Below are 23,251 nucleotides of genomic sequence, written 5' to 3'. Positions count from 1 at the left end.
ACCTCTGCGCCACCGTGACTGCCCACGTTAGCTGTGGATACCGTCAATGGATATTTTAAAAGCAGAGATAGATTCTTGATTAGTATGGGATTGCGGGGAGGAGGTGGAAGGATGGGGTTAGGAGGTGGATCAGCCATGATTGAATGGCAGAGTAGGCTTGATGCACCGAATGGCCTCATTCTGCTCCTTTCACGTGACCTTACGACCCACCTTTCCCTCTACACCCCATTCTCCACCTGAAGGTTCTTCGAAGATGAGGGGACAAAATGTGGCTCCTACGTTCTCAGCGAGATAACTTTGAGAAAAATGTTTTGTAAGCCACACATTTATGCAACAATTTTTCCTAGGCCCTTTGTGCTAGCACACAGCCAAAGTGCTGACAGCCACACAATGCATCAATTAATTTTTGTAATGACTGAGTTATGGGCCTGGGAGCAAAATTAGGTCACGGTTATAACCGTATGCAAACTTCACCAGTCTTAGATCACCATTATAATGAAGCGTCTCTGCTGAATTTTGCAATTTCAGGCAAGGCTCCAACGACAATAATCACCTCACCCATAAAACAAAACATAGCTGTGTTTATATTGTGCCTCCCACAAGCAAATGTAATGCATAGGTGCTTTATAGACAATGGCAACCACACTGACACCAGGTAACATTGGAAAGGCACCAACCAACTTGGGTTCAACCTGGTCTCATCTGCAGCAATGAAGTATTGAGCAGATTATGTCTTATATTTAACTGGTGGTTGTTCATGTTCATAAGATATAGCAGCAGAATTAGGCCATTCGGCCCATCAAGTCTACTCCACTATTCAACCATGGCTGATCTATCTTTCCCTCTCAACCCCATTCTCCTGCCATCTCCCCATAACCCCTGACACCCATACTAATCAAGAATCTGTCAACATCCGCCTTAAAAATATCCACTGACTTGGCCTCCACTGCTGTCTGTGGCAATGAATTCCACAGATTCACCACAGATTCATGGGCAGGACACCATGGGATCGTTTAAGACCGGTCAAGATGGCAGATGGGGTCCATTGACAAGCATGTCCACCAATTTCCATTCTCCAGTGCCTGCACAATGGTGCAGGGGTACAGTTCTTGCCTTACAGCGCCAGAGATCAGGGTTTGATCCTGACTACGGGTGCTGTCTGTACGGAGTTTGTACGTTCTCCCCGTGGCTTTTCTCCGGGATCTCCCACACTCCAAAAACGTACAGGCTTGCAGGCTGATTGGCTTCGTATAATTGTAAACTGCCCCTAGTGTGTGTAGGGTGATGTTAATGTGCGGGGATCACCGGTCAGCGCCGACTCGGTGGGCCGAAGGGCCTGTTTCCACGCTGTATCTCTGAACTAAGTTCCTACCTCTTATGTCCCTCATTGGAGACCCTATCTACCTCATTGGACAACCCCGGACTATCTTTGATCAGACTTTACTGCACTTTATCTTGCACTATACGATATTCACGATATTCCCTTCATCATATATCTATACACTGTGGATGACTCAATTGTGATCATGCATTGTCTTCCCATTGACAGGTTAGGATGCAAGGAAAACTTTTCACTATACCACTGACTGTTTTATGTTGATAGAATGGAGCGGCTGGGCTTGTACACTCTGGAATTGAGAAGGATGAGAGGATATCTTATTGAAACATAAGATTATTAAGCGTTTGCACAAGCTAGAGGCAGGAAACATGTTCCCGATGTTGGGGGAGCCCAGAACCAGAGGCCACAGTTTAAGAATAAGGGGTAAGCCATTTAGAACGGAGATGAGGGGAAAGTTTTTCCACACAGAGAGTTGTGAGTCTGCGGAATTCTCTGCCTCAGAAGGTGGTGGAGGCCAATTCTCTGGATGCTTTCAAGAGAGAGTTGTGTAGAGCTCTTAAAGATAGCGGAGTCAGGGGATATGGGGAGAAGGCAGGAACGGGGTACTGAGTGTGGATGATCAGCCATGATCACAGTGAATGGCGGTGCTGGCTCGAAGGGCCGAATGTTCTACTCCTGCACCTATTGTCTATTGTCTATTAAAGGCCAACATGCCATTAGCTTTCTTCACTGCCTGCTGTACCTGCATGCTTACTTTCAGTGACTGCTGCGTTCCAAAGAATGGAGCTCTAGTCTGCACAACCTCTCCCCATGGCTCCCTATATCTGGTGCACAGGACAGACAAACATTCTTGATTTGTATCCAAATACTCGCAACCAATATTGCCGATGGCAATGGCTTATTAAAGTGATTTATTCTTTAATAATCGTAAATCAGTCGCAATGTTTCATCACAGATTGCTGGAAGGTGGAGCAGTTAAATAAATCAGCCTAGAAGCCGTCATAACCACTGCATAACCTGTCCCCATCCAGCTATTATGCTGACAGTCGCTCAAGAATGTTGTACAATGCAAAATCATCTTAAAGGGGAATGGAAAATGCACAAACAAACTCCTGCAAAGCCACGTTTATCGCTTGAGAACTTTCTGCAATTTATCTGGTGGAATGATTCTCCTAGGTATAAACTGGTAGGGCATCAGAGAGTAAGGAGAAAATCATAGAAACATAGAAAGTATAGGTGCAGGAATAGGCCATTTGGCCCTTCGAGCCAGCACCGCCATTCAATATGATCATGGCTGATCATCCAAAATCAGTACCCCGTTCTTGCTTTATTCCCGTATCCTTGATTCTGTTAGTCCTAAGAGCTATATCCCTCTTGAAAACATCCAGTGAATTGGCCTCCACAGCCTTCTGTAGCAGTGAATTCCACAGATTCACAACTCTCTGGGTGAAAAAGTTTTTCCTCATCACAGTCCTAAATGGCCTACCCCTATTCTTAAACGGTGACCCCTGGTTCTGGACTCCCCCAACATGGAGGAGTCCTGCATCTAGCCTGTCCAATCCCTTAAGAATGTTATCTGTTTCTATTAGGTCCCCTCTCATTCTTCCAAATTCCAGTGAATACTAGACTAAGTAGGACCCATTGGTTCCCCACCATCACATGGGAGAGCACGTCCCCCAACGCAATATTCCACCTCTCCACCAATTCCAATATTGGTGGCCAGTGGGGGGAAGGGGGGGGGCTTTCTGGAGTGCTAATATGGGTGTTGTGGGCTGAAGGGACTGGTTTCCAGAGGGCTAGTATGGACATTGTGGGCCGAATGGATTCTTGGGCTGGCGGCTCAGTCACTCAAGCCTGCTGTGCTGGCAGCTCACTCACTCATGGCTGGTGGACTGGCAGTTGACTCACGGCTATTCCTTGAAATTTCATTTCAAGCAGGGCGCAAGGTCACCAAATTCAAGTGCAGTTTCTTACCATTTCAAGCAGGGTGTAAGGCCACCAAATTCAAGCGCAGTTTCATGCCATTTCAAGCAGGGTGCAAAGCCACTAAAGACAGCGAGTTGTGACCTCTCCCTCCTCCATCTTGCAGAGACTGAGCCACGCCCACACTTCTGGGTTTTATAGTCCCTCCCCCCCTTCCACCAGAAGATGGGAAAATCGATGGGAAAAATCCTCGGCACCCGATGAGCGGAGGGGGACTCTGAGTAAGATGGCCAAAAATCACAGTCGTGCGTGATAGCGTTTTTTCTAAAATCAATATAAAGCGCTATCAGGAATAGGTCAAGAATAGACTTTTATTACACAGGTAGGGCATCAGAGACTAACAAGCTGGACAAGCTGATCACTACATCCAAGTCCAAATATAAAATCAGAAGCAGAGCTTCTCTCTCACCACGAAAATATTAGGAACAAATAGGCGTACCGGTAGAGTGGCTGCTTTACAGCGCCAGAGACCTGGGTTCGATCTTGACTGTCTGTGCAGAGTTTGTACGTTCTCCCCGTGACCACGTGGGTTTTCTCCAGTTTCTCCGGTTTCCTCCCACACTACAAAGACGCACAGTTTTGTTTGTAAATTGTGCCTAGTGTGTGAGATACTGTTAGTGTACGGGGTGATTGCTGGTCAGCGTGGACTCGGTGGGCCGAAGGGTCTGTTTCCCCGCGCTGTATCTCTAAGCTAAATTCTACAAAACTAAACCCGGGCCTCTGGCGCCGTGAAGCAGCAGCTCTACCAGCTGCGTCACCGTGGCGCCTGGAAAAACTCTACCCCATCTCATCCCTAGTTCCCTTTACTTACTTAGGCCCACTTCGGTCATGGCTGACCAGGGTTGGAGGACGCCTGTGCGTGACTTTGTTTAACGTGGGGAGACTGGTGCACAGGCAGCCACCCCACGGTCCTTGACAGATCTGGGTCAGGATCCAAGACGACCGGAGACCCTTTTCTGCTGCAGCCTTCATCCGCCTTCCCAGCCGTTGTGACGCTCCACTAAGGTCAGCCATCGTCCTCCGCCTGTTCCACCGCCTTGGTTGGATCACTCTTTGTCAGAGACCTCCCCCTCGACCTTAACGCCATGGGTGGCCCTACCAGGAGCATAGCTCCAGGCAGCATCGCTCTCAGGATCTCACACAAGCTTCTCCACCACGACAATCAATTCCCTAAACATCAAAGAGAAGCACAAAATGCTGGAGTAACTCAGCGGGCCAGGCAGTATCTCAAGATCAGGTCCAGAGATGCTGTCTGTCCCGTTGAGTTACTCCAGCATTTTATGTCTATCTTCAGTGTAAAGGGCCTGTGCCACTTTCACGACCTAATTCACAACCTCTGCCGAGTTTGCCCTTGACTCATACTCGCAGCATAGTCGTCACGAGGTTGGAGGAGGTCGTAGGTAGGTCGTAGCAGGCCGTGATGCTAGTCGTAGGTACTCGTGGCATCAAGTAGGTTTTTTCTAGCCTGATGAAAAATGTCCACGAGTAAAAAAGGTGGTGAATTAGGTTGTGAAAGTGGGACAGGCCCTTTGCCCCAGCATCTGCAGTTCCTTCCGACACATTTCCCAAACGCCACCCTACCCCCACCTCCCCCTCCAGCCCTTTCCACATGCGGTGTGGCTGCTCTGTCTCAATTCCAGGCATTATTTCCCAACACACTGGAAGAGTGTTCTTCTCTGTGGTAGGGCAAGGACCAAATACCTGGAATTATCGTGTTAACAAGCAAATCTAATGGGATCCACATGCATTTTCAGTGAGAAATAATAACTTGCAGATGGAAAATATTCCAAAAAATTCAAAATTGGAACTAAACAATTGTCTCGCTTGATCAAAGTCAATTAAATTCATATCAATTTTGGTTTTCTAATTCAATTTAGAGTTTCCCGCTGCCCAATATTAAATGCAGCAAAAACATATTTGCGTGACACCAATGATCAATACTTTTCCAGTCCAATGCTGTACTTAATCAATAAGCCATTAGCAGAATTGATACGTAAAATATTTCTGCCACTAATAATATATCATCTCTATCGTTGATGGCAACTAAAAATCTGTTTCACATTATTTCATAAGACCTGAATCTTCACATATAATATGATATTTTACACAGTCAACAACTTCTACTTCCACGAAGGCGGCGCAGCGGTAGAGTTGCTGCCTCACGGCGCCAATCCAGGTTCAATCCTGACTACGGGTGCTGTCTGTACGGAGTTTCCTCCCACACTCCAAAGACATACATGTTTGTAGGTTAATTGGCTTCTGTAACTTGTAAATCGTCCCTAGTGTGTAGGATAGTGCTAGTGTACGGTGTGATCGCTGACCGGCGCGGACTCGGTGGGCCGAAGGGCCTGTTTCCACGCTGTATCTCTCATAATCATCATAATCGGAATCATCCTTTTTTTGCCAAGTGTGTTTTACAACATACGGGGAATTTCATTTGCCATACAGTCATACTAAAAGGCAATAGATTACACAAAATCCATTTTAACATGAACATCCACCACAGTGACTCCTCCACATTCCTCACTGTGATGGAAGGTGAAAAAAAGTTCAATCTCTTCCCTTCTTTGTTCTCCCGCGGTCAGGGGGCCTCGAGCCCTCCGTTGATGGGACGATCTTGGCATATGTCGCTGGCGGTCGGGCCCTCCGTATTGGGGCGATCAAGCTCCCGCATCGAGGGGGATCTCAGCTCCCCCGCGCCGGGCGATCGGACCCCGGGTCGGGGCTGGTCGAAATCTTCTGTGTTGTTTGGAGCGAGCTCCTCGATGGCGAAATCCGCAGGCCCGGTTGGAGCGTCGATCCCAGTCAAGGGATCGCAGGCTCCGATGGTAAGTCCACGTCCCCGCGGTGGGGCTCAATGTCAGTCCCGAGCAAGGCCGCCAGCTCCATGATGTTAGGCTGCAGAGCGACCGGAGATACGATCCGGAAAAGAATCGCATCTCCGGCAAGGTAAGAGATTGAAAAAAGTTTCCCCGACTCCCCGCCCACCCCCCACATAAAACAAACCAGAGAACATTAACACAAACTTTTAAAACACACTAAAAATAACAAAAAAATGATGAAAAGACAATATAATACAATACCGTTTATTGTCATTTGAACCTCAAATGAAGTTCAAATGAAATTTAGTTTCTGCAGTCATACATCAAGAAAAAAACCCAACACACAATTAACACAATTTACAAAAAACTCCATCACAGTGAATCTCCTCCTCACCGTGATGGAAGGCAAAGTCATTGTCTCTCCCTGTTCTTTATTCTTCTCCCGGTGTTAAAGCCCCTGGCGGGCGATGGCAAGACCTGCGGCCGTTAAGGCCGCGCTGGGCGATGTAAGGCCCTGCTCCAGGTCTTGATGTTGGAGCCCCCGGCGGGCGATGGCAAGTCCCGCGGCCGTTAAAGCCGCGCTGGGCAATGTAAGGCCCCGCTACGGGTCGTTTTCAACCCCACAATTCGGGCGGGAGAAGTTGCCGTTGTGGGAGTTCCGAAAAGCGGTCTCCCACCCAGGGACCCGCGAGCTCCCGATGTCACCATCCACCGGGCCTGCAGCTGGAGCCTCCGAAGCTCCGGAGTCGGGTTGCAGCCGTGCGCCACCACAGCTCTCCACGCTTCGAAGCTGGCCAGTCCCACGATGGTGAGTCCGCAGGCTCCGCGAGTGGAGCCCCCAGGTCGTTCCGGTTGGAGGCCGCTCCACGGTGTTTGGCGTCAACGACAACGGAGACCCGACAGGGAAAAGGTCGGGTACCCCGTACAGGAAAGAAATTTAAAAGTTCCCCCGCCCCCCACATATACACAGCTAAAAACAATATATAAACGCCAACTAAACTATCCACTCAACAGGACAAAAATTTTAAAAAGACAGACGGACTGCAGAGGCCGCTGCCACGAGGCGCCGCCATCTTGACATATGCCATCTTGACATTAAAAAAAACAGACAGACTGTTGGCGAGGTTGCCACCATCGGCACCCCCTGGTGGTAAACTAAACTAAAATAAACTAAAGTAAACTGAACCATCCTATCAATGACTAGAGAGTGGTCCTGAGCTACTATCTACCTCATTGTAGACCCTAGGACCATCTTTAATCGGACTTAAGGATTGAGTCCTATAATTACTGGACATTATTATTATTATTATTATTTTTAGTATTATTGCACCAATTACACCAACGTTATTCCCTTTATCCCACTGGGCAGCTTGATTGTAATCGTGTATTGTCTTTCCGCTGACTAGATAACAAGCAAACCTCAGAACACAAAATATCTTCCAATTGAACTTAAACCCCTGTCCCGCTGTACGAGGTAATTCATGCGTTCCCCCGAGTTTCCCCTGATTCGAACTCGGAGAATTACGGTAATAGCCGCTCGTAGGTACTCGGGGCTCTCGTGGACACTCTCCGCATTGTTTAAAAAACTTCACGAGCTTACCGCGTTTCCCGAGTACCTGCCGTTAGCGTTACGAGCCGTTAAGAGGCGTCCCGAGCTCTGACGTACCCGCTACGTACATTCTACGTACTTACCACGCGTTTGATTTTTTTTAAACTCGGGAGAGCTCTTGAATTACCTCGTACAGTGGGACAGGCCTACGTGGCTGCATGGTGATTATTTTCTTTTAGTGCTGTGAAGTTAATTGATTCTAATTTCAATATTTTCAATGCTTCTTGAGCTACACAGTGAACTTAGAGAGAATGATTACAAAGGCAATGCGTGTGTGTGCTGGAAGTTATCGAGATTTAGGTTTAGGATTATTACTGTCACACGTACAGAGGTGCAGTGAAAGCTTTTGTTTGTGTTGATGCCATTTTGGGTCGGAAGCCTTCTTCAGACTGAAAGTAAGGGGTGTTGGGGGAGAACTGGAGTTAGAGCTATTGCCTTAAGGGCCTGTCCCACGGCGATTTCATTGACTGACGTATCAGGGTCGCTGAAAGATTTTGAACATTTCAAAATCCAGCGGCAACAAAAAAATTGTTACGACGCTTGAGGAAGCACCGCGCGTCAACACGTCGTCACGCCGCAACTTTTTCGGTGACCTGATATGCCAGTCAATGATGCTGGCAGTCGCCGAAAAAAAATCGCCAAATGGGACAGGCCCTTTACAGAACTGGAGACCTGGGTTTAATCCTGACTACAGGTGCCCTCTGCATGGAGTTTGTACGTTGTCCCCATGACCTGCGTGGATTTTCTCGGGGTGCTCCGGTTTCCTCCCACATGCCAAAGACATGCATGCTTGTTGGCTTAAATTGGCTTGGTAAAATTGTAAATTGTCACTAGTGTGTGCAGGATAGTGTTAGTGTGCGGGGATCGCTGGTCAACGCGGACTCGGTGGGCCGAAGGGCCGGTTTCCACACTGTATCTCTAAACTAAACTAAACTAAACTAAACTAAACTAAACTAAACTAAACTAAACTCTCCCCCTCCTCACCTGTACCAACAATTACTTGCCACACTTTGCTCTGCCCCTCCTCTCCAATCAGTCTGTAGACGGGTCCCGACCCGAAACGTCACCTATCCATAGATAGACACAAAATGCTGGAGTAACTCAGCGGGACAGGCAGCATCTCTGGAGATAGAATAGAATAGAAGAATAGATAGAATGCCTTTTATTGTCATTCAAACAGCTTGGATTGAACGAAATTGCATTTTCTACAGTCTTATCAATTACAAAAAAAAACAAGACCCACACTTAACACAATTTACACAAACATCCATCACAGTGAATCTCCAACACCTCACTGTGATGGAAGGCAAAAGTCTTATCTCTCCCCTTGTTCTTCATCCACGGTCCAGCAGTCCAACTGCAACGTTGTGGCGAGCTGGGGCTCCCGATGTTAAAGCCTCCGGCGGGCGATGGTAAGTCCCGCTCCGAGTCCTTTAAACCCCGCGATTTCAGCGGGAGAAGTTGCCGTTGCGGGAGCTCCGAAAAGTGGTCTCTGTGTGAAAAAGTGTTTTCTCATCTCCGTTCCAACTGGCTTACCCCTTATTCTTAAACTTTGGCCCCTGGTTCTGGACTCCCCCAACATCGGGAACATGTTTCCTGCCTCTAGCGTATCCAAACTCCTAAATAATCTTATATGTTTCAATAAGATCTCCCTCTCATCCTTCTAAACTCCAGAGTGTACAAGCCCAGCTGCTCCATTCTCAACAATCAGCTCCATTGTCTTGTTGACATTGAGAGCAAGGTTATTGGTGCGGCACCATTCAATCAGAGTTTTAATCACCCTTCTGTACTCTGACACTTTGTCCAACAGTGATTGCATAATTGACCTTAAATATTACCCGTCTCACTCAACTGATGCTGACAGGGCTGGTGAGTGGTCCAAGCACTACTTCATCGCTTTAACTGATGCAAGGAGCTCATGGCAGGAGAAGTTAATAAGTTCATTTGATCAATTTTCCTCAGGAGACAAGAGACAAGAGACATTGATTTGCCACATGTACCAATTGGTACAATGAAATGTGTGGTCACCATACAGCCATACGAATAAAAAGAGAAGGACAGAACACGATAGTCTTCAACATAGACATCCTCACACAGCGGAATCAAAGTTTCCCACTGTGAGGGAAGGCACCAAAGTTCAGTCATCCTCCTCTATTGTCCTCTGTTGTTCACCCGTGGTCGGGGGGGGCCTCCCGAACCCCTCGCTGTCGCCGCTACGGGCGGCCCGATTGGTCAGGCCCTCTCGCCGGGATGATGGAACTCCGACGTCGGAACGGGAGGACCACCTCAACGGCTTGCACATCCGAATCGGCCACTTCTTACCAGAGTCTGCAGCTCCCGAAGTCCACAGGCCGCGCTGGGCGGAGATTCGCGCTGGCGGCCCTCGGCAAAAGGCCCCAGGACTCCGCGATGTTGAAGTCAGTGCCGCCCGTGCTGGAAGCTCTACAAACCACAGCTGCGCGATGTTGAAGCAGCAGGCCCAACACTCCGGAGCTTCAAACGGCGATCCCAGGTGAGGTATCGCCCGCTCCGCGGTGAATCCAGTGCTGCGCCGCCGCAGGAAAGGCCGCACCAATCCAGTTGGTAGGCCGCAAGTGGGGGGGAGGGGGGGAGGGGGCGAGGACGCGACTCGGAGAATAGTTGCATCCTCGCCAGGAAGTGACTGGGAAACGGTTTCCCCCTTACTCCTCCTTATTCCTCCTGGGATAAATAAAGTTCTATCATATCATATAGGAGACCCCCCCCAAAGTTCATAAGTTCTAAGAGCGGAATTGGGCCATTCAGCCCATCAAGTCTACACCGCCATTCAATCATGGCTGATCAAACCTTCCCTCTCAACCCCATTCTCCTGCCTTCTCCCCATAACCCCTGACACCCGGACTAATCAAGAATCAGCCAATCTCTGTATTATAAACATCCATTGACTTGACCTCCACACCCGTCTGTGGCAAAGAATTCCACAGATTCACCACCCTCTGACTAAAGAAATTCCTCCTCGTTTACATTCTAAAGGTACATCCTTTTATTCTGAGGCTGTGGTTCTAGACTCTCCCATTAATGGAAACATCCTCTCCACATCCACTATATCCAGGTCTTTCACTATTTGAGATTCGGCTTGAGAGTGGAAGACAGATAGCCATGATTGTATGGTGGGGCAGACTCCATGGGCCCAACAGACAAATTCTCCTCCTATGTCTTATGGTTTGACGGTCTTGACTTCCTACTAACAAAATCAGGTGGCCTCGCTCAGGGTTCACTTGGCTGGGACCAGCGCAGTATTGACAGTATCCTCACATCATAAGAATACAATTTCTGGCAACAAGGGAAGTCCAGTGAGATCAACCACACAGATAATTTTGACAGCATCTACCACCTAACCATTTGCCAAATTCCTCAATTTATTTTCTTTCCATGAAACTGATTGTTTCCAATTGATTCAAAGAGCCAATCTCGTTAACTCATTCAATGTCTTTCTCTGAAAACACTATTATAGTTTGTTAAATCTCAGAGTAAATGTTTTTATCCTGAGTTCCCCTCTTGTCCTGAACTTTCCTACTTTAACAAACTCCCTTGATTTATATATTTATTAGAGTTTACAGCGCAGAAACAGGTTTCTCAAACAACGGAGGTTCACAAATTATGAGTTCATAAGTGAAAGGAGCAGAATTAGGCCATTCGGCCCATCAAGTCTACTCCACCATTCAATCATGGCTGATCTATCTCTCCCTCCTATTCCCATTCTCATGCCTTCTCCCCATAACCCCTGGCACCCACCCTAATCATGAATTTATCAATTTCCACCTTGAAAATATCCATTGACTTTTCAGGTTGAGGGGAGACCTGGAAGAAGTATATAAAATTGTGAGAGGCATAGATAGGGGAAACTGTAAGAACCTTTTCCCCAATGCCCAACACTGGAGAGCAAAGCTGCAAGGTGAGAGGTGGAAAGTTTAATTGAGATGTGCGGGGTCTGTTTTTTTAACACAGAGAATGGTGGGGTCAATAGACAATAGACAATAGGTGCAGGAGTAGGCCATTCGGCCCTTCGAGCCAGCACTGTGATCATCCCCAAACAGTACCCCGTTCCTGCCTTTACCCCATATTCCCTGACTCCGCAATCTTTAAGAGACCTATCTAGATCTCACTTGAAAGTATCCACAGAACTGGCCTCCACCGCCCTCTGAGGCAGAGAATTCCACAGACTCACAACCCTCTGTGTGAAAAAGTTTTTCTTCATCTCCGTTCTAAATGGCTTACCCCTTATTCTTAAACTGTGGCCCCTGGTTCTGGACTCCCCCAACATCGGGAACATGTTTCCTGCGTCTGGCGTGTCCAAACCCTTAATAATCATATGATTCAATAAGATACCCTCTCATCCTTCTAAACTCCATAGTATACAAGCCCAGCCGCTCCATTCCCTCAGCATATGACAGTCCCACCATCCCGGGATTGCATTGCCAGAGGTTGGTGATGGACGCAGATATGATAGTGATGTTTAAGAGGCTTTTGAATAGGCACATGAGTGTGGGGGAATGGAGGGATATGGATCACGTAGAGACAGATGGGAACACTTTAACTTGGCACCATGTTCGGCACAGACATTGTGGGCTGAATGGCCTGTTCCTGTGCTGTACTGTTCTACGCTTGGATTCACGTTAATGGGCCAGGCCTTTGGAATTCTATTTCAGTCATATCACAACACTGGAACAGTTTCAGGGTTAAGAACCAGCGGACATAGGGATATGGATGCAAAGGAACTGCAGATTTTGGTTTTCAAAACTAGACACAAAGTTCTGGAATAACTCTGCGGTTCAGGAAGCATCTCTGGAGAACTTGGATAGGTGACATTTCGGGTTAGGACCCTTCTTCAGATGACCTACCTTTAAGACGAGAGGGGAAAGTTTTCCCTTGAAAGTGGCGTCACAGGTGGATTGCGTGGTCAAGAGGGTTGAGTATAGACGCTGGGAGGTCATGTTGCAGTTGCATAAGACGTCGGTGAGGCCACATTTAGAGTATTGTGTTAATCTCTGGGCACCATGTTACAGGAAATGTTGTCAAGCTGCAAAGGGTGCAGAGAAGATTTATGAGGATGGTGCCAGGACCTGAGGGATTGAGCTATAGGCAGAGGTTGAGCAGGCTTGGACATTATTCCTTGGAGTGCAGGAGAATGAGGGGCGATCTAATGTGTCTGTCTAAAATGGTGAGAGGAATACATTGGGTAAATGCACAGAATCTCTTGCCCAGAGTAGAGAAATCGAGAACCGGAGGACATAGGTTTAAGGTGAGAGGGGAAAGATTTAATAGAAACCTGAGGGGTAACCGTTGGGTCCCAGCATCACATGGGAGGGCTGGTCCCCCAACGCAATATTCCACCTCTCCACCAATTCACATATTGGTGGCCAGTGGGAGGGGGAGGGGGGCTTTCTGGAGCGCTAGTATGGGTGTTGTGCGCTGAAGGGGCTGGTTTCCAGAGGGCTAGTATGGACATTGTGGGCCGAATGGATTCTTGGGCTAGCAGCTAAGACACACAAGCCTGTTGTGCTGGCAGCTCACTCACGGCTGGTGGGGTCGCAGTTGACTCACGGCTATTCCTTGAAATTCCATTTCAAGCAGGGAGCAAGGGCACCAAATCCAAGTGCAATATTATACCATTTCAAGCAGGGTGCAAGGCCACTAAAAACAGTGACCTCTCCCTCCCCCATCTTGCAGAGACTGAGCCACACCCACACTTCCTGGTTTTATAGTCCCTCCTCCCCTCCCACCAGAAGGGGCATGGCCTTCATGGCGTGATTGACAGGAGAGAGAATCTCAACATTTTTTAAACACTAATAACTCTTTTATTTTTCACCGATGAGAAATATCCTCGGCACCTGATGAGCGGAGGGGGACTGAGTATGATGGCCAAAAATCACAGCCGTACGTGGTAGCGTTTTTACTAAAATCAACATAAAGCACAAACAGGAAGTGGTCAAGATTAGACTTTTAATTAAATAGAAGGCAAGGCAGCTCTAATTACGCAAGGCAGATCGCTTTAGCACTTTCAAAACCAAAGGCAACACAGCTCACTTTAGCACTTTCAAAACCAAAGGCAACACAGCTTGCTTCAGCACTTTCAAAACCAAAGGCAACACAGCTTTAGCACTTTCAAACCAAAATACACTTTTGCATTTTCAATCAACATTTTCAAACCATATTAAGGGCACTGACAGGTCAGTAAAACCACTCACAGTTTAGTAGACATGTGTTCAGTGTTATTCACAGCTCAGACGGAGAATTGTGACCTCTCGCTCCCCCATCTTGCAAAGAACTGAGGCACCTCCACACTTCCGGGTTTTATAGTCCCTCGGGAAGGGGTGCGGCCTTGAGGAGAGAGAATCTCAACATTATTTAAACACTAATAGCTCTATTATTTTTAATCTATGGGAAAAATGCTATGTCCTGCACAGCGTGGGGGATTCTTAGTAAGATGGCCAAAAATCACAGCCGTAAGTGGCAGCGTTTTTTCTAAAATCAATATACAGAACATCAGGAAGTAGTTTTAGTAATATAGATTTAGACAGGTAAAACAGATTTAGAGGGATATGGGCCAAATGTGGGTATGTGGGACTAGTGTAGATGGGACATGTTAATCAGTGTGGGAAGGTTGGGCTGAAGGGCCTGTTTCCACGCTGTATCACTATTTAATCAGAAGCTAAGTGACAACATTTTCTCTCAGAGGGTGGTGGGTGTATGGAATGAGCTGCCAGAGGAGGTAGTTGAAGCCAACGTTTAAAATACATTTGGACAGGGATGAGAATCGGAAAACATTAGGAGCTATATAGACCAAATGTGGGCAAATTGGGCTAGCTTCGATGGGGCACCTTGGTTGGCATGGACTAATTGGGCCGAAGGGCCTGTTTCCGTGTTGTGTGTCCATGACTCTTTAAGAACAGCGGCACATCACGAGAGATTACAGAATTATTCATGTTTTAAAATGAAATAATTAATCGTTAAAATTATTAATGAGGCAGAAATGAGTTCAAGAAACTCCCCATCTGGAGATGAAGCAGAATGTGTACACCACATGAAGCCACTGCATTGAAAACGTCCAATGTTCATGATTAAACTCATATCATCTGAAGGTCAGCATCAATCATCACTTTTCTCTTTCACTCGAAAATCACTGGTTTCACATTTCTCTTTATAGCGAGCCAACGCTGGTCGCCAATGCCAAGTCTTCTCTTCCAGTTCATTGTCTCTGAAAGATCAAAAATTGGGCTGGCTGAATTCTTAGAATCAGTTCAGTGCACAAATGAACACTTTCAGCTGTCCTGCTGTAAGTGACTGCGGGGTCTAACAAGTTAAGTCTATTTATAATCAGTTAATGGATGCTTCAGTTAGTGAAGCGATCTCTTGTCAGACTGCTGTGGCAGACTAGATGTCTCCTCGAGCTGTCTTAGGGCCAAGTATTTCCAACACATAATCAAAACAAAAAGGATATTATTCATAATTACTTCTCAGAGGTTACTTTGAATCTTATATCTTCTGAAGCCATCTCTCACTGTCCAAGAATAGAAAGTTTAGTTTAGTTTAGTTTAGAGATTACAGCGTGGAAGCAGGCCCTTCGGCCCAGCGGGCCCGCACCGACCAGCGATCCACGCACATTAACACACACTAGGGACAATTCACATTTATACCAAGGCAATTAACCTGCAAACTTCTATGTCCTTGGAGTGCGGGAGGAAACAGATGATCTCGGTGCAAACCCACGCAGGTCACGGGGAGAATGTGCAAACTCTTTCCAGACAGCGCCCGTAGTCAGGATTGAACCCGGGTCTCTGGCGCTGTAAAGTATAGAAAATTACAGCTGTCGTCTTCTTCTTCTTTTCGTGTCCATCTTGTTACAAATGTTGACCTCGCTGTCATCGTCCGTCCTGAAAAGGACGCAGGCTTCCGGCGACAATCAGTGGAAGCCATCACTGGTCGCAATAGATGATGGTGGTAGCAGAATTAGCTCAGGATACTTCCAGTTACCAGCTCCGCGACGTGGATGCTTCTGCTCTGGGGCCACAGGTGTCATTAAGCAATAGTAGGGCAGCACGGTGATGCAGTGCTGGAGTCGCTGCCTTACAGAAACCTGGGTTCGATCCTGACTATGGGTGCTGGCTACGGGTGCTCTAATGGCCGCGGGACCTGCTAGCGCCCGCCGGGGGTACCAACATCAAGGCCCGCATCGCCCACCGGGGGTACCAACATCAAGACCCGCATCGCCCACCGGGGGCTTTGGCTTTGACATTGGGAGGAGAATGAGGAGTGCAGGGGAGAGATAAGACTTTGCTTTCCATCACAGTGAGGAGGAGATTCATTGTGGTGGATGTTTGTGTAAATTGTGTTGTGTCTTGGTTCTTTTCTTGTTGTATGACTGCAGAAACCAAATTTCGTATGAACCTCAATGAGGTTCAAATGAACCTCAATGAGGTTCAAATGACAACAAATAAATTGTATTGAATTGTATTGTATTGTCTGTATGGAGTTTGCATGTTCTCCCAGTGACCGCGTGGGTTTTCTCCGGGTGCTCCGGTTTCTTCCCGCATTACGCAGGTTTGCAGGTTAATTGGCTTGGTGTAATTGTAAATTGTCCCTAGTGTGAAGCATACGGGGTGATCACAGGGCAGCGTGGGTTCGATGGGCCCGAGGGCCCGTTTCCACGCTGTATCTCTAAAGTGGAAAGTCGAAAGTAAATAGTCATGTAAATACATTTGCCCGCTCTAACCGCCTGAGATTAGCAAATGTAAAGAACTGAGCCGGGACGATTATCGAAACATTTCTTCCTTTCTTAAATGTTCTTTGATCTGTAACAGGGATAGTGAGCTGGATTCTCAGTGGATTGTCACCTTGTCGTGGTGGAGAGGCTTGTGTGGTCCTGAGATGCTGAGAGCGATGCCGTCTGGAGCTATGCTCCTGGTAGGGCCACCCATGGCGGTAAGGTCGAGGGGGAGGTCTCTGACAAAGAGCAATCCAACCAAGACCTCAACGGTGGAACAGGCGGAGGACGATGGCTGACTTTAGTGGAGCATCACAATGGCTGAGAAGGCGGATGAAGGCTGCAGCAGAAAAGGATCTCCGGTCGTCTTGGACTCCATGCCACTGGATCCTGACCCAGATCTGTCAAGGAACGTGTGGTGGCTGCCTGTGCACCAGTCTCCCCACGTTAAACAAAGTCACGCACAGGCGTCCTTCATATAGGGAATAGCACCCTGGAGACACCCATGGACAACCATGACCGAAGGGGGCCTAAGAAGAAGAGCTGGATTCAGGGGCAGGCAGCAAGGTCAGGATTGCTGTGTGAGGAGCGCAGGAGGATGAGGGGTGATCTTATAGAGGTGTATAAAATCATAAGAGGAATAGATTGGGTAGATGCACAGTCTCCTGGGGACCAGAGGACCAGAGGACATAGGTTCAAGGTGAAGGGGAAAAGAATTCCAGGTGTATGGAACGAGCTGCCGGAGGAGGTAGTTGAGGCAGGGACTATCGCAAAGTTTAAGAAACAGTTCAACAGGTACATGGATAGGACAGGTTTGGAGGGGTATATTCGGACTGAAGACAGATAAATCTCCAGGGCCTGATGGTCTGCATCCCAGAGTACTCAAGGAGGTGGCTCTAGAAATCGAGGATGCGTTGGTGATCATTGTCCAATGTTCTCTCGACTCTGGATCAGTTCCTGTGGACTGGAGGATAGCCAATGTAACGCCATTTTATACGAAAGGAGAGAGAGAGGCAATTATAGACCAGTTAGCCTTACATTGGTAGTGGGGAAGTTGCAGGAGTCGATTGTTAAAGATGTTATAGCAACGCATTTGGAAAGTAGTGACAGGATCGGTCAAAGTCAGCATAGATTTATGAAGGGGAAATCATGCTTGACTAATCTTCTGGAACTTTTTGAGGATGTCACCAGATGTGGTGTAAGTATCTGCACTTCCAAAAAAAACCTTTGACAAGGCCTCACACAAGAGATTATTGTGCAAAGTTGGAGCACATGGTATTGGGGGTAGGGTATTGACATGGCAGACATGAAGCAAAGAGTAGGAATTAACGGGTCATTTTCAGAATGGCAGGCAGGGGGGTGCCACAAGGCTCAGTGCTGGGACACCAGCTATTTACACAATATATTAATGATTTAGACAAGGGAATTATATGTGGCATCTCCAAGTTTGCAGATGCCACAAAGCTGGGTGGCAGTGCGAGCTGCGATGAGGTTGCTATGAGGCTGCAGGGTGACTTGGATAAGTTGGGTGACTGGGCAGATGCATGGCAGATGTAGTATAATGTGGATAAATGTGAGGTTAACACGAAGACAGATTATTATCTGAATGGTGTCAGATTAGGAGAAGGGGTGGTGCAATGAGACTTGGATGTGCTTGTACACCAGTCACTGAAAGTAAGCATGCAGGGACAGCAGGCAGTGAAGAAAGCTAATGGCATGTTGACCTTAATTGCGAGAGAATTTGAGTTTAGGAGCAAGGAGGTCATACTACAGTTGTACAGGGCCCTGGTGAGACCGCATTTGGAGTATTGTGTGCAGCTTTGGTCTCCTAATTTGAGGAAGGACATTATTGCTATTGAGGGAATGCAGCGTAGGTTCACCAGGTTAATTCCTGGGATGCGGGTCTGACATATGATGAAAGAATGGGTCGACTGGGCTTGTATTCACTGGAATTCAGAAGGATGAGAGGGGATCTAATAGAAACATATAAAATTCTTAAAGGATTAAACAATAGACAATAGGTGCAGGAGTAGGCCATTCGGCCCTTCGAGCCAGCACCGCCATTCAATGTGATCATGGCTGATCATCCCCAATCAGTACCCCGTTCCTGCCTTCTTCCCATATCCCCTGACTACGCTATTTTTAAGAGCCCTATCTAGCTCTCTCTTGAAAGCATCCAGAGAACCGGCCTCCACCGCCCTCTGTGGCAGAGAATTCCACACTCACCACACTGTGAGAAAAAGTGTTTCCTCGTCTCCATTCTAAATGGCTTACTTCTTATTCTTAAACTGTGGCCCCTGGTTCTGGACTCCCCCAACATCGAGAACATGTTTCCTGCCTCTAGTGTGTCCAAACCCTTAACAATCTTATATGTTTCAATGAGATTTCCTCTCATCCTTCTAAACTCCAGAGTCTACAAGTCCAGCTGCTCCATTCTCTCAGCATATGACAGTCCCGCCATCCCAGGAATTAACCTTGTAAACCTACGCTACACTCCCTCAATAGCAAGAATGTCCTTCCTCAAATTAGGGGACCAAAACTGCACACAATACTCCAGGTAAAAGAGCTTAACTCCAATAGTGAACACTGGGAAGCAAGAAGTAACTTCGAGGAATACCGCTAAATTCTTTTAAACTTTAAAAAAAATGTATCTATTATTTTACTATTAACTGTACATATGTGTATTATTTGTTGTGTTGTATTTCTTTTAACGGAGGAGAAGCAAATGGAATTTCGTTGCTCAGTTTTGTGCAATGACAATAAACATATTCTATTCTATTCTATTCTATTCTATTCTAGGTGTGGTCTCACTAGGGCTCTGTACAACTGCAGAAGGACCGCTTTGCTCCTATATTCGATTCCTCTTGTTATAAAGGCCAACATGCCATTCGCTTTCTTCACTGCCTGCTGTACCTGCATGCTTACTTTCATAGACTGATGTAGAAGGACCCCCAGATCCCGTTGTACTTCCCCTTTTCCCAACTTGACACCATTGAGATAGTAATCTGCCTTCCTGTTTTTGCTACCAAAGTGGATAACCTCACATTTATCCGCATTAAACTTCATCTGCCATGCATCTGCCCGCTCCCTCAACCTGTCCAAGTCACCCTGCATTCTCATAGCATCCCACTCACTGTTCACACTGCCTCCCAGCTTTGTGTCATCTGCAAATTTGCCAATGTTACTTTGAATCCCTTCATCCTAGACACAGACTAGATGCAGGAAAAATGTTCCTGATGTTGGGGGAGTCCAGAACCAGGGGGTCACAGTTTAAGAATAAGGGGTAGGACATTTAGAACTTATGAGGAAAAACATTTTCACCCAGAGAGTTGTGAATCTGTGGAATTCTCTGCCACAGAAGACAGTGGAGGCCAATTCACTGGATGTTTTCAAGAGAGAGTTAGATTTAGCTCTTGAGGGCTATAGGAATCAAGGGATATGGGGGGAAAAGATTGAACGAGGTACTGATTTTAGATGATCAGCCATGATCATATTGAATAGCGGTGCTGGCTTGGAGGGCCGAATGGCCTACTCCTGCACCTATTTTCCATGTTTTTTCAATGTTTTCTAAGGGTTGAGAAGCTTGTGAGAAAAATATCGGCATCGCGTGTGGTTTGGGGTTAGGTTGATTGTTGTCACGTATACCTAGGTAGAGTGAAAAGCTTTGTTTGGCATGCCTTCCACTCAAATCAGATAAATACAAGGAAGTCAAACTCAAGTACAATAGGTAGAGTGAAGTGGAAGACACAGAATGCAGAAGTCCAGATTATAGTTCTCAGTATTAGTTTATTTTCCACATACGGCATTGAAACAGGCCCCAGGTAATAACTGGTCACAGGCGAGGCAACAAAAAGTGCTGGCGTAACGTAGTGGATTAGGCAGCGTCACTGGAGCACATAGATAGGTAATGATTTTGGACCTGAAATAGGTTTGTAAATTAGATTAGATTAGATTAGATTATTTAATGACCACACAGTCAAGCTGGTGGAATTCAGGTTCAGTACAGGATGTTACAAGGTAGGCTGATTCCCGTCAAACATAACATAAAACACAACATCATACAATATACAGTACATGCATGGGGAGGATATGTGCTGTTATCATAGTGTGTTCAGAATTCGGATTGCGTGTGGGTAAAAACTGTTTTTAAATCGAGATGTCTTGGCGGACAGTGAGCTGTAGCGACTTCCTGATGGCAGCAGGTGGAAGATGTGGTGAGCTGGGTGGGAGGGATCAGAGATGATTTTCTTCACCCTTGACACAGACCGTTTGTGATGGAGTGATTCTATTGATGGAAGGGGAGTGCTGATGATTTTGGATGCTTTGTTAACTATGCGTTGTAATTTATTACGGGAGTGAGTGTCTAAACTGCTGAACCAGATTGTAATTGATGAAGTGAGCATGAGAGTGGCCTCAGAAACTTGTCATAAGGTCATAAGTTCAATTTATAGGAGCAGAATTAGGCCATTCGGCCCATCAAGTCTACTCCGCCATTCAATCAAGGCTGATCTATCTCTCTCTTCTCACCCCATTCTCCCCATAGCCCCAGGCATCCGTACTACTCAAGAACCTATCTATCTCTGCCTTGAAAATAGCCATTGACTCGGCCCCCACAGCCGTCTGTGGCAAAGAATTCCACAGATTCCCCGCCCTGTGGCTAAAGAAGTTCCTCCTCGTCTGCTTCCTAAAGGACCGTCCTTTAATTCTGAGGCTGTGACCTCTGGTCCTAGACTCTCCCACGGGTCAATGTATGACTGCTCAAACATACACAGCCTTCCAACGGCCAGGACACTGTGGATACTAAAAACCCTTGTGCAGAAGGCAAAGGGCAAGCTTTCATCTCTGTGAAAGGAAATAATGGAAAGAGGAGGGGAATGGCGCTGAGTGAATGAGCTCTTTCAGAGGGTCTGGCTACAGCTCTCAGGGTTGAATGACTTCCTTCTGCACTGTGAATGTTGAAGAATCTAAGCTTTGATAACGCATGCTCCTCCATGGACGAACCCTTCCAGGAAAGACTTGCTTGTTGGCATTGGCATTTGTGTCTAAGGTCGCGCATAAATCGTAGACGTTGGCTTCCAACACAAGGTGCTTGTATGCTATATTTCCACAGATTCACAAAGGGCCCAGTGTTTCTGCCTGTCTTCATTCTCCCGACCACATATTAATTTTGCTTCTGGCTTCTGCCCTCCCTCATGACCTCTGCTGACTGGCTATTTTCAGCTGGAACTGTCTTTATGCCACTGCTGCTTTTCCACGGAGACTTTTCACTCTGTGTCGGGCCTTAGGATGCGCAGCGGCGGAGCAGCGGAGGGCACCGCAGCTACGCTTGGCCAGGCCGACCCTGCCACGCCGCCAGGACAACAGACCTTCATGGTCAGATCAAGATCCCTGCATTTACAACAGCTGGGACTTGAAAATGGCCTCAAACTGCCGACTCTGTATACAGCTTCAGTGTGCCAATGCTATACACTTGTGGTTTAGTTTAGTTTAGTTTAGTTTAGTTTAGTTTAGTTTAGAGATACAGCGCAGGAAAAAGGCCCTTCGGCCCACTGAGTCCGCGCCGAACAGCGCTCCCTATACACTCGCACTATCCAACACACACCAGCGGCAATTCACCAATTTATCGAAGCCAATTAACCCACAAACCTGCATGTCTTTGGAGTACGGGAGGAAACCGGAGATCCTGGAGAAAACACATGGGGAGAACATACAATCTCCGTACAGACAGCACTCGTAGTCAGGATCGAACCCGGGTCTCTGGCGCTGTAAGGCAGCAACTCTACCGTACCGCCAATGTATCTGAGATGCTTAGCTAAGAAATATCGAAGAGCTTATGTATAGTGATACTTGTACTACTGAACGCTAGACAAGAATGAATTTCACTGTACCTCGGTAAGCGTGACGAATAAGTTCCTTTGTCCTTTAGAGTCATAGAATCACACAGCTCAGAAGCAGACCCTTCAGCCCACCACATCACATTTACCCGTCCATACAAGGACAAAGGACATTTATTGTCACATACACCATTTCTGGTGCAGGGAAATTTGAGTTGCCATTTGCAGCACACCAATATAAAATAAAACACCACATTAAAGAAATTGACAGTAAACACAAAAAACATCCCCCCACAATGATTCCCACTGACAAGTCAAATCAAGTCAATTTTATTTCTATAGCACATTTAAAAAAACAACTCTCGTTGACCAAAGTGCTTTACATCAGTGCAGGTACTAACGTGTTACAAACAGTGGTACATCGATCAACAATACATACAGGGATACATACATACAACCTCAGAGGACCTCAAGAAAGGCTTGAGAGTAGAAGTAAGTTTTAAGTCTAGATTTAAAGATGGAGGGGGCAGTTCTGATGGGAAGAGGGATGCCGTTCCATAGTCTAGGAGCTGCAACCGCAAAAGCGCGGTCGCCCCTGAGCTTATGCCTAGACCGCGGGATGGTCAGTAACCCCAAGTTGGCCGATCTGAGGGACCTGGGATTGGTATGGTGGGTTAGCAGATTTTCTGATGTAGGTGGGGGCAAGCCCGTTTTTGTAAACAAAACGAAGAAGCTTGAACTGTGAGGGAAGGCAGCAAAGTCAGTCCTCTCCCTCTATGTCCACCCCGTGGTCGTGGCCTGTTTGAGGCCTCCGCAGTCACCGCGACGGCGGCCCGATGTTACAGGCCCTCTCGCCGGATGATGGAGTTCCGGCGTCGGGAGAACACTCTTCAGCGGCTTGGAGTGTCTGGAACGGCCGCT

Source organism: Amblyraja radiata, chromosome 3 (assembly GCF_010909765.2).
Source record: "Amblyraja radiata isolate CabotCenter1 chromosome 3, sAmbRad1.1.pri, whole genome shotgun sequence".
Classification (NCBI taxonomy): Eukaryota; Metazoa; Chordata; class Chondrichthyes; order Rajiformes; family Rajidae; genus Amblyraja; species Amblyraja radiata.
The sequence above is the reverse complement of the archived record's forward strand: the minus strand, read 5'-3'. Positions refer to the sequence as shown.